The sequence below is a fragment of the Larus michahellis genome, chromosome 1, assembly GCF_964199755.1.
Source record: "Larus michahellis chromosome 1, bLarMic1.1, whole genome shotgun sequence".
In the NCBI taxonomy this organism is placed as follows: domain Eukaryota; kingdom Metazoa; phylum Chordata; class Aves; order Charadriiformes; family Laridae; genus Larus; species Larus michahellis.
In genome coordinates this window covers 26,346,726-26,359,802 of record NC_133896.1, presented here as the reverse complement: position 1 = coordinate 26,359,802, position 13,077 = coordinate 26,346,726, and the positions used below count along the sequence as shown (strand labels likewise).

Here is a 13,077-nt window from a genome sequence, read left to right as displayed (position 1 = left end):
TGGCTTCAAGGGCATTTAGAAATGCCACAGTTCTTTTAATTTCTCCATAGTGCTAGCATTTTTTTTTAATAATCATTCAGTCTGAGTCTTGCTGAAGTCAACTGACAAAGAAAAATTTCTCCTCTCAATTAGAGAACAAATGGAAGACTTTTCAGACTTTGAAATATCCAACCCAAACCAAGGCTTGCTAGCAAGATGTGCATGTTCTGTGGGAGGGTTAAATGGAATCTGTAGTGCTGACAAAATTAGCATAAACGTACAGCTGAAGTGGCGAAGATACTGGGCATGGGATATTGATCAAGGTTTAATCAGGTTTAATCATACATTCATCCTTTTAATATTTATGTATGGAAGAAAATATGTTATTCTGTATTAGAGCTGTTCTTCGTTATAGGTGAACACCCTCACTATTTCAGATTCTCCCCATTGCTTCCTGCCCTATCACTGGGCACCACTCTGAAGAATCTGCCTCCACATTCTTAACCTCCACCCCTACCAAGTGTTTATACACATGTATAAGATGCCCCTGAGCTTTCTCCTCTCCAGGTTGAACAAGACCAGCTCTCTCAACCTCTCCATATAGCTCATATGCTCCAAGCCCTTCATCGTCTTTGTGGCTCTTCACTGGATTTGCTCCAGTATGTCCACATCCCTCTTGCACCAAGGAGTCCAGGACTGGACCCATCACTCCAGACGTGTCCTCTCTAGTGCTGAGGAGGGGGAAAGGATCACACCCTCAACCTGCAGGCAATGTGATGCTGTTCGTGATGCAGCCCTGGAGAGGCCGTTGGCCCTCCTTGCCACAGGGGCACATTGCTAGCTCATGGTCCACTAAGACCACCAGGGCCTTCTCTGCAAAGCTGCTTCCCAGATGGTCATCTGGGACACAGAATAATGGTACACGCCGTTATTCTTTCTCAAGTGTCTGTTTCTCCAGGTTGCCGACACCCCTCTGAATGTCAGCATAACCATGTGGTTCATCAGCCACTCCTCTCAGTTTTGTACCATCTGCAAACTTGCTGAGGGTTCATTCTGTCCTGTGGTCCAGGTCATCGGTGAAGATGTTAAAACATATTGGCCCCAGTATTGGGCACTGGAGTACACCATTAGTGATTGGCCTCCATCTGGACTTCATGCTCCTGACCACAACCATTTAAGCCCGATGGTTGGGCCAGTTTTCAAATTATCTCACCTTTCACTTATCTAGCCTATACTTCACCAATTTGTCTATGCAGATTTTATGGGATATGGTGCCATAAGCCTTACTGAAGTCAAGACAAGCACCAAACCCTTCTCCCTCTATGCACCAAGCCAGTTATCTCATTGCAAAAGGCTTTCAAGTCAGTCAGGAGTGCTTCACAAATCCATGCTGACAACTCCTAATCACCTTCTTGTCCTTCAAATGTTTGGAAATGTTTTCCTGGATTATTTACTCGATCATCTTTGCAGAGATCAAGATGAGGCTAACTGACCTGTAGCTCTACCAGTCCTCATTTCTGCCTTTCCTAAAGACAGGAGTGACATTTGCTGTCTTCCAGTCCTCAGAAACCTCCAGCATCTGCCACGACCTCTCAAAGATTACTGCAAGTGGTTCTGCAATGACACCACCCCTCCTGGGTGCATCCCATTGGATTCTATGGATTTCACTTTGTTTAAATATTCCCTGGTCAGATCCTCCTCCACTGAGGGCATGTCCCCTCTCTTCTCAGGGACCTGGGATTCCTGAATTGTCATTTTACCAGTAAAGACTGAGACAAAGAAGGCCTTGAGGCATTGGCCTTTTCCATGTCCTTTGTCAGCCTGCCCCATCCAGCGGCAGAGCCATGATTTCCCTAGTCTTTTGCTGTAGGTGCCTTGTGATGCCAGACCAATTTTCCCCTTTACATTTCTGGTTTTCTTTACCTAAAAATCCCAAAACAGGAAAAAAAAGTGGTATGTATTAAATAAAATACAAAATGCTGTACTGAACCTTGTATCAGCTCTTTTAAATGTGATCTAATATTCCTGCACTGACTACTATGGATAACTAATAATATCTGGTAAAATGTAGTTCTTTGCCCAGCTATAATTTAGCACTGCATGTAAAGACTTCAGATATATGTAGACAGAATGTTGGAATTCCCCGATTGTTGTCCTACAAAACCCAATTCTTCTTTATATTAGTTAGTGTGAATAAAAACATTGTTTTACTGTACTGTAAGCACAAAATTTGACTTACTAGCATCCCGGATCCCAGACACTAAGAGTCTCACATAGCTTCTTAAAACAAAATAACAGCTTTACTGACTCAAGTACGACATTTTGTCTGCTCGGCCAATATAGTTTAAGCAAGCAAATCACACATTTTTGTATCTCCGCTCTGAACTGTAAGGTTCTTGTTAGAGACATGATGAATTTCATCTCAGTCACAGCTTTCACAGTTAGTATCACACTGCAGTCTCTGCAATCTACTTCGTTCATCCCCATCATTCTTTACTCCATTTATGCATTCTTCATCTTCTGCCTCCAATCTTTTACCAATATTTTCTACTCAGTATGGTCTCTACATCTCTTTTCATTGCCACCTTTTTTCTCTTCTTTTTTTCTGCGTTGACCCTCCGTTTTCAGAGGTAACACCATTTGTTAATAGGTAGAGCTCAGCTCAAATGCACATATTTTCTTTCCCTATAGAAAAGCAGCTAGGGAGAACAGCATAGGTTTTCAACAGAGATCTTTACATTTCCATATATTTAAAGCAGTTTTCTTAGCAAATCTTCTATGTGCACAGTCATCAGTAGCCTTATTTCCAAAAGATACAGTGATATTTTACTTTGTTATAGTTCCCTTGAAATCAAGGGAAGGAGGCTTTTGGGTGGCTCTTGTATATTACCATTCCTTAGAGTTTGCTGTGCTTATAGGGACAGACTTTTTCAGTGAAGTGTAATGGTGTCAATTCAAATGCAATTTCAGCTGGAAATTTGTCCTGATTGAGAGTAGTTTCACTGTCAAATGGGGATTTTCTCTCTTTTCAATCCTTTCAGTGCTGAAGTTGTTTGCAACACATGCACCCATTTTTTTCTTTTCTTTTTTTTTGTTTTTCAATAGGGAAAACTTATTTTCTCTGTGGTTTGCTAAACTACTGAAATATTTGAGTCACGGTTTAGTAAAGTTCAATGAAACAGGATATTACTCTTTTCGCCCCTGCCTTCTTTCATACTCTGTTGGGCCTTATACAACTATGTTGATTGTTAGTGTTTTGTATTGTACACAATTTGCAACTCATTTTGCACAGAAGTTATTTTCTGCACAAAAAGCAAGAGATGAAAGATGAAGTTCTGTGTCCAGATTATTTATTCTCAGATGACGGATTGTTCAGAAGGTTTTCAGGAAATGGATGGTAGAACAGAAACAATTATGTCATCTTTCCTAGAATAACTAACTTGCAGTTACAAGGCTAAGAAGTTAGGACTGGCTTGTGAGCTGGTGTAAATCATTGTAAATCCTCCTCAGTCAAAGCTATGCTGAATTAAGGATCATCCTTCTTACTGGGTGGCAGGATAATAATGAATTGCTACATCAGATTGCACTATTTTAAAGAGATTTTAAAATATCATCTGCATAAAGAGTTTCAACAGCATTTGCACTAACCAGTACCTTTCAAAAGTCACTATCAAGGTGATATGCCAAACCAGACTATAACAAACCATTTATAAATTAACTTGGACACATAGAATGTGCCAGAAAAAAAGAAATTAATATAAGTCAATACATTTTCACCTTGACATAATGCCACAGGAAAGAAATAAAACAAAGTTAATCTTAAAATGAATTCAGCCCAGCCTACCAATTAATCAAGTGTAGCATCAAGTAGGCTTTTGGCCTCACACAGGGTGTTCTGTTTCTTACCTAATTCTAAAAATAAATGTCCAATCACATACCTTCAATATCCAACAAGTGGATTAAAGGCAGATCCTTGAATTTGGATCTAGATTTGAAGGCAGGTCTGTCTGGAAGAAAGCCCAAGGTACCTGAAGGTCCTTTTTTGTACTCATTTGCATCTTTCTACTCCACTGTTGCAGTAACCTCAAATTCTTTCCTCTCCCCTTTCATTAACTGCTTCATTTCCCCTTCTACGGCTGTGTAAAGATTTAGAGCAGGGCCCAGATTTTACCGTAAAAGCAAAAAACTTGCCTTGTTTCTGAGTTCTCCAACTTCCCAAACTAGGAACCCATCCTTGTGCCTCAGTATCCCTTCCATCCTACTGCATACTTCAACTCCCTTAAAGCAAACCCCTAACCCAGTGTCTTGTACCTTTCTTGTACACTTTGTCACATGCTTTTTGATCCCTTTCTCCCCTTTCCTTCTGATTACCTAAAACTTCAGTAATCATCTTGAACTTGTTGCTGTCTAGGGTGATAGTGGAGTGTTTTCTATGAAGGGGAACAGCATCAAGAGGAGGGAGTAAGGCCAGAGACACAGGAGCCAAAAGGCGATGCTTAAGCCATTGAATGATAGCCATCTTTCCTATAAAAGCAGTGAGCAGACTGCAAACTGTAAATACGAGGAGCAAGTTCATTGTACATTGGAAGGCATTTTTAAGTGTGAGAAAACTGCTTGGATCCATAAAAGACTAAATTTGTCAATGTTGAAGCATGTTCTCCTCAGGTAATGTCTTGCCAATTTTTTAGGAGTCGGGACTGTGTGACTTGCTACGCATTAACTCATTCACTTCCATAGCAGCTCACTTTCCAATGTCCAGTAGAAGAGGGTATTTTTACAGGAAAGTTAAGTATGAACATTTACTGAAGATCAAGCAGAGGTAAATTTTGAACCATGATGTGCTCTTCCATATAGCGGGTAGGTGTTGTAGTGTTTTATCATTAAGGTACAGGTGGAGAGTACCACCACATCTTACTTGCTTGTTTTGCTAGAGTAATGAAAGATACTTGGTTTAAGAGCCTGATGTCAATATCAACAAAAGAAAGTGAAATAATTCATAAAACTTATTAAAAGTTCATCCTTTTGTTTTTGCTTTAATGTTAGGCCTAGAAGACCTGCCATCCTTATTCAGCATTTCATCTGCAGCTGAATTTTATGACAGAAATAAGAAAATAAACTGTCTAAACCATAACCTTAAAATGACTAACATCAGTCTGATCTAATCCCTTTAGGCTTTAATTTTTATAGCTAAAACCTCCAACCCTTCAATTATTTAATTTACCAAGTTATTTACAGAATGCCACCAAATCCAGAAGGCTTTCCAGCTGGCCACGTAAAGAGAAATATAGAGAGGTAATGCTATTTCTGTAAGCATTGTCACACCATGCAATATTTTGAATTAGTGTTCATATAGCAAGATTCAAAAGAGGGCTTTGGCCGTTGACCGAAAGTGGAAAGGAAAAATGCAGGCCTTCTGTGTGCATTCAAAAAGAAATAAACTAAGCACAGAAATAGTTATTTTCTCTACCTAGTAATTAGACAAACACATCTTTTATTTATAGAAGTGTTCTATCCTTGACTCCTTGGAGTGCTACATAAATGCTCAGAACAAAAATGTTGGAAAGAGGCCAGACGAAAAAACCAAAATGTCCATCAGAGGTAAAGCAAACAAGAATGGTACACTCTAAACTAACATTGCTCTTCATTCAAAGACTGAATTTGCACTCAGGAGTACAGTTCTGCTTTATGGGCCTTTTTGGATTTTCGCAGTTTCTTTTACAACATGCTGTCGCATGTTCTAACACAAAATGCAAATTCTCAGGAGCAGATTATATTACGATGTTTATATCAACTTTTTCTTGTCGTTAAAGGTAAACTGAGTATAAGTAAATTAGGGGTTGGGGACAAATTATCCGGGAATTATGGGTAGGAAATCATCACTGTTTTGCAAATCCTTGTTTAGAGGCATGGGGATTGTTTGTTTTTTAACTAGCTGGGAATGAATGTGAGAAAAATTGGGAGGGATGGGGGCAGGTTTTCTCCCAGAAGCAACTTAGATTCAGTGCTATGTAAATCTTCAGGGTCATTGAATCAGGCTGTCTGTATGTTTTCTTCCATGGCTGATAGCTTACCTGGTGCTTCAGCCACTGCGTAAGCCCCTTGTAAGTAAGCTTCACAACTCAGTGCATTTTTTCAGGGTCATATTTGTTAACAAGCATTGGCCTGAGTGACTCCTAGACTGCTCCTGGGTCCATCTTTTAGAAAGAGAAGGTGAAACCAGGGAACAGTTTTCCCTGCTGCAGAGGTTTTGAACAAGCTTGGGCAAATCTCTCAGTTTAGATTTTTCTAAGGAAATTATATCATGTAGGATCGATTTGCAGACAGTGATGTAGATATTTCACTCTAGACTTTTAAAGGTACTGTACACAGTTCTGCATCACGTAGCCAGCTTTTAAGAGTATTTGGCATGCTCTGCGCAGCACCATGTGGCCTCACTATCATCTTACTGTGCCGTGAAGTTCTGAGCCCAGCAAATACCACAAGTCGAGAGTCAGCCTGCCAGAAACCCATGGCATGGAAAACAGCTTCAGCTGGGTGTAATTAAATGCAAGTGAAAATAGTGGAGAAGAAATTTGTGTAGCCAAGTCAGCTCAGTAATGCTTCCATCCTCTCAGTATCTTCAACCATGAGTTGTGTTCTTCACAACTAGAGGACACCTGGAGGAAAGATTCCCTTCCTATACTTAAAAACCTATAGTGGGAGGAATATCCATAAGAAATGTGGGAGACATGAGCTCCTCCTTGCTTATCTGACCTGAAACAGGGCCTTGAGTAAAGGTCGTCTAAGCAGGAGGCAGGTGTCTTTGCCTCCACGAGATGCAGTTTCTTGCTTGGTGGAACTGTTCCTTTTTCTGTAAATACTAAAGAGTGAAGGACAGGTTCATGGTTCCTCTGTAGACCATTTCCCCAGGGAGTGGCAGCCCAAGCTCAACCCTCTGTGTTAATTATTAGATAATTACTTAGACAAAACAGAACTGCTCCAGGAAGATATATTTAAGCTCTAGCTTAAAAAACTGAAAATCAGAGGGGAGAGAATATGCAGATAAAAGGCAGGAAATTGGAGCATAAGACTGCAGTGAAGCAGTCCTGCTGAGATTCAAGGTGAACATGCCAAAGCCAAGCCAAGTGCCGTTGCTGAGAAGGCGGCCTTTCTAATTGCCCCATCCCGCACGACCAGCAGCAGTGCTGCCTGCCCTTCTGCGTTGTCAGGGAGATGTCAGCATTCGCATCAGGGCAGCAACAAGAACTCGCACACCAGTACTAATGTGGTCTTGAGAACAAGCATAACAGCTGGACAAGAGGATGGACAATGCGGGCACATCCCCAAATCCAGTCTTTAAGAGCAGATTTCAGTAAATGTTAGTGGGACTTAGATCTTAATGGCACAGATCTACAAAGACAAAAGAAGCTAGCCGTGATGTTCCTTGGATTAAGGTAACTGGTTTTCTTAGAGAATTTAAGCTTCAACTGCTGTTCCAGTTAGAGCCAGGATGGCTTTGTAAAAGCCTTATTAAACTGTTTTGTTTTTATTTTTTAGCAGTGTTATATGATTATTAATATTGAAAAGTAATTTCTCAGATGTTATTTTTAGGAAGGAGCAACAAAATAAAAATCATAAAATGTTTTTCAGGATCAATAATTACAATTATAATTGCATTTAATTATCATAATTATTAAAGCTTTGGATTATTACACTCGAAGGATCAAATGGCATAGGCTGTCATAATTTCTCACAGAAAATGTAGAATGTCTTTTCCATCACCTTGTGCGTGAGCTGGATCATCAAAGAGTTGGCTGTTATTTGGAGTTGTCTTAAAGCTTCCTAAGTTGTATATCCACACTTCTTTTCTTTGAAATCTGAGTTATTCGCAATTAACCGACTTTAGCTGTCATAGTAATTGTGTGACCTACTATAAATCTTTAAGCATCAAGGGATGATTAAACACATCTTTCAATTGGCAATGTTGGTTTAAAGCGTTACTAAAACAATATGTCCATAATGCTTTATTTAGAAAAATTTGAAATGAATTAATCAAAGGAGGGGTTTTTTTTATGTACACAAAAGCTTGTAGAACAAAATTTTGTGTAGACGTAAGATTACCTCCTGTATGACATGGTTAGTTAAATTAAACTTAATGAACTGTGGGCTAGCATTTGAAAATCCAGTTAACAAGTTTTTTTGCCATCAGAAAATTGCTCACAATTAATTAAATCAGTTTTTCTTTTTAGTGTTGTACGTATCCTCGAATTATTTCTAAGTATTACAGAGTCATTTTGCCATATTAGAGTCTGTGCATCGTGTTCAGAGATTAACCTGTGAAAAGAGATGGTTATTCACTTAGTCCAAATAAGATATAAGTTCTGAAGAAATACTACACTTGTGGGAGGTAAAGTTTCTTATAATAATCTTTCACATTAAATATGAATTACAAATGTTGTTTCAAAAAGATTAGCAGGCAATAGTTACACAGTTTTCATGTATTTATCAGCGTTCAGTAAGATGGTGGAACTTTTTTAATATGTGCCGTGTACTGTGTCCATCTCCATAGTTTTTAAGCAGTCCAAGAGTACTTTAAATGAGTTATCCACCATTTATAACATAAACGTAGCTCATTCTTTTTCAAATCCTCTGTAAGAAGAGGCAATTGTTTTCTATTGTTCCATGTCTCTTTACAGGATGTTGATCTGTATGTTTGACCATGTCTTCATGTCAGTCCACATCTTCGGATTAGATCTAAGAAATTTACTTTCATGCAGACAAGCTTTTCCTTTTTCTCATTATTTTTTATACACTTTTGCTTACTTTACCTTTTTAGAAAATGTATTTTGCCTGTGAAAGAGCAATCTACTATAGCCCCAAACTGTTGAGTAGTCTCGTCATAAGCCGTTGTTTACACAGATTCATATACAATGCAATGAAAGTTTAAAAAAATGCCCAAGGCAAGAACCACACTGTACTATGCACTTTGTGTATAGTTACCTTTATTATCACAGGAGGTACAGATGCCTCCAGTGAAAATGGAGGCAGAATTGAATGGATTATTTTCTATATTAGCTAGGTTGCACAGGGCTGGATAAGTCTGGTGCTTTCGTAGGTCCTAAGCTGTGCTGGTGAAAGTCCACTAATAAATCCCATAGATGCTCTTCGCAAAAGCTAGAGAGTCAACTCTTCCTCCAAAAGCTTGGTGCATATGAGAAGAAATCTAGTAGGTTCCACCATAACAGCTCAATAATGAAATAAGGGAGCTGATATAAATTTAGAAACTACAGGAAGACGAAAACTGTATACCCTAGTAACTATTTCTACTTCTTTGATACAATATAATTTCTAAATTATTGTGAAGTCTTTATTGGTCTAGGTAATGCAAAGTAGAAAGATTAAGAAATTGGCTAGCATGGGACTGGGCCAGATTAAAGAAAGAATTTCTCCAACATTTTCATCATGTTTCCATAAAATATACCTTTATAAAAATATAACTTTTCTTGTAATTAATTTTAACCCTTCAATTCTGAACAAAATTATCCTCATAATGCTGTGTTTCTAGTATTAACATTAAGCAATGATTTTTGAAACATGCAGAATTCCAGGGCCAACACACAAAACATGAGTGAAAATGTAAGTCTGTGTGCTTTACTATAATAATTGCCTTTACAAATTTGAACATTTTTGTACAAAAAGCCATTCTGTGTTCACATCAGGGGCTACGATTTTGCACGGTTTGGAGGTATTTCTGCTTTCAGAAACAGATCTTCTGTATTGATTTGTCATATGCAGAAAATAACATTTCTTTCAGGAAAAACATAAAAATAAGATTTAGGGCTCACAATATACTTTAAAAATTCAGCACAATAGTGTGCTGATATAATCCAGTGACCTAACATCCAAACAGAATGCTAAACACAAAAAACACACAAGTCAAAGTAATAGAAAGACCATAATTTAAAACCAAAGAAACTAAGCACTAGCTCTTTTAACCTCTTTAGCAGCTCTAAAATCAGATTTCTATTCCTTTTCATAACCGTTCTGTTCATAACAAAACAAAGAACACAAGAGGCTCCTAAAGAGATTAATGAGTCAGTGTCTCCCTGTCATTCTCAAGATCAAATCAAGTTTCAGGCTTTTATGTCCCTAGCAATCTTGAAGTAAATCTTCACATGTCTCAAAATAGAAATTGTGGCAGAAGTTTCTATCAAAGCCACATCCATACAGACAGACACAGGTTTGTCAAAAGAACTGGCATGTGATTCATGGTACATGAATTGGTACACAATTTATGCTTGTAATGTATTTGAAGTTCGGCTTTTCAGCCCGAACCCCAGAATTATATAAAAAGAAATGTAAATAAGCTCAATAATATACAATTTCATGGAATCATAGAACCATTTAGGTTGGAAAAGACCTTTAAGATCATCAAGCCGAACCCTTAACCTAGCACTGCTGTTGCCACTAAACCACGTCCCTCAGCACCACATCTACACATCTTTTAAATACCTCCAGGGATGGTGACACCACCACTTCCGTGGGAAGTCTGTCCCAATGTTTGATAACCCTTTCTGTGAAGAAATGTTTCCTAATATCCAGTCTAAACCTTCCCTGCCACAACTTGAGGCTGTTTCCTCTTGTCCTGTCACTTGTTACTTGGGAGAAGAGACCGACCCCCACCTCGCTACAGCCTCCTGTCAGGTAGTTGTAGAGAGCGATAAGGTCTCCCCTCAGCCTCCTCTTCTCCAGGCTGAACAACCCCAGTTCCCTCAGCCGCTCCTCATAAGACTTGTGCTCTAGACCCTTCAACAGCTTTGTTGGTCTTCGGGCACGCTCCAGCACCTCAAGGTCTTTCTTGTAGCGAGGGGCCCAAAACTGAGCAGGTTTGGCCTCACCAGTGCTGAGCACATGCCTAGTCCTGCACACCACGTTATTTCTGACACAAGCCATGATGCTGTTGGGCTTCTTGGCCACCTGGGCACACTGCTGGCTCATATTCAGACTGCTGTCGCCCAACACTCCCAGGTCCTTTTCTGTGGGGCAACTCTCCAGCCACTCTTCCCCAAGCCTATAGCGCTGCATGAGGTTGTTGTGACCCAAGTGCAGGACACGGCACTTGGCCTTTTTGAATCTTACATCATTGGCCTCGGCCCATTGATCCGGCCTGTCCACATCCCTCTGTAGAGCCTTCTTACCCCCAAGCACATCAACACTGATGCCCAACTTGGTGTCATCTGCAAACTTACTGAAGCTGCACTCAATGCCTTCATCCAGATCATCAATAAAGGTATTAAACAGAACTGGCCCCAATACAGAGCCCTGGGGAACACAACTTGTGACCGGCCACCAACTGGGTTTAATTCCATTTACCACAACTCTTTGGTCTTGGCCAGCCAGCCAGTGTTTTACCCAGGGAAGACATGAGCAGCCAGTTTCTCTAGGAGAATGCTGTGGGAAACTGTGTCAAAGGCTTTACTTTTCATGGCATACTTAAGCATTTAGCTTCAGGTTTTAGCTTGGCACTCATCTCAGTTAAGATTATGGATATGGGCATAGATATTTTAGGTAAATCATGGAAGTTTTCCATCACTGAAGAAGGGAAAGGGCATCTTATGAAGGTGGATATTCTTTTTATTACCCTCTGGAAGTATCTGTTTCCCTTGATTAGAAAGGGAGCATAGATGACTGCAATTTATGAAGTAACTAACTTTAGGATCATTATAATGATGTGAAACAGATACAGCCCTTAGGGTCTGATAGCCTCTTGCACTATGGATCAGTATGCTTTCATTGCATTTATTCACAAGAAGTACAATATACTGTCTTATAGCACCTTCTTTTCTGTTTACCAACCAGCATTTGGGCTTTGTGAATTAGTGAGTATTGAACTTAAGAAAACACAATGAAGAAATCAAAGCTATGAAGAAAGTAGGAGAAAGCAAAATGGACAGATGGTCAATTAAATCTAGATTGTTTTAATTTTATTTCAGTGTTTTGAAGAAAAGATTAAGAATGCAAGAGTTAGAGACCAGTGGAGGCAAGAATTCTTTACTTGTTCATTTGTTTTTGATGTACATAGTATCACGATTTTTCCCTAATATGGAAAACACTACTTTTAAGTATGATGTGAAACCAGATTTTAATGCAGGCCTTTCCATTTCAAAAGGTTTAGATCCATCAAAAGAGTTTACTTCATGCTACAGGTTATTTTAAGATTTTTCCTCAAGTCCTGTAAAATGCAGAGGTATTACTGATATTTGTTTTGCATTGCAATGTTAATGTTCTTTTAAGAATGGAAATAAAAAAAAGCCCAAAACATCTCTGTCATAATCCTCCTGTTCCTTTCTGTAACTCCACACTTTAAGGAATTTGGTTTCCTGCATCTGAACACATCGTCTTGTTTTGGTCATAAATCATATTTCTCATGCTCAGTAAAACACAGCACACAAACCCACATGTTAGAGTTGCCTAAAGTTTTCTAGGTTGAAAACAGCACAATTACTTCAATGCTACACAAGCAAATAACTAATATAACCTGCGCTTCAAGGCCAGATAACTTGATACCTCTTTGTGCTTCAGAAACACACCACCATTGCTTACCAGATGCAAGCATGGTACCACACTGAGCTGTGTGGACCTACGTTCTTGTGTAGAGTTCATCCATGTAGATCTAACACAGCAGTGGTTTATGCAGTTAAGACATGCAAGTATATTTAGAAATACAAGAAAACTTAACTCCCATCTTGAACTAGTCTGTGATCCCTTTTGAGCATGGATAATTGAATCACTCTTTCCTTTTAAAACGTCAGAGCACAAAAAGGATGGAGACAGTCTGTATGCATTTGCCTAATGCTCTGGTTTTGGTCATCCAAAGAATAAGGCTTGGACTCCCAGGATCAAGGATTTTCTCATCTTTTATTTCTGGCTTGAGAAAGAAATAAGAGTCCCTTTGGCACAGTAGAATACGGTGTTTCTAAAGCTAAAGAAAGAGTGAATGCCAGGAATGTCCATCTTTTGACACATTATTCTATATCTTCTGCTGTTAAGTACAGTGAAATCCAACACAAATGTACTTCTTCCCTGACAACTCATTTTTTTCCTCTCTCAATGACTGGT

General features: G+C 39.1%; 1 protein-coding gene across 4 annotated transcripts in view; it reads left to right on the top strand.

Moving 5' to 3' along the window:
* The window catches only part of KCND2 (potassium voltage-gated channel subfamily D member 2), a 286,849-nt gene that overhangs the window by 65,003 nt on the left and 208,769 nt on the right, over positions 1–13,077 (top strand). The gene's annotated exons all lie outside the window — the stretch shown is intronic.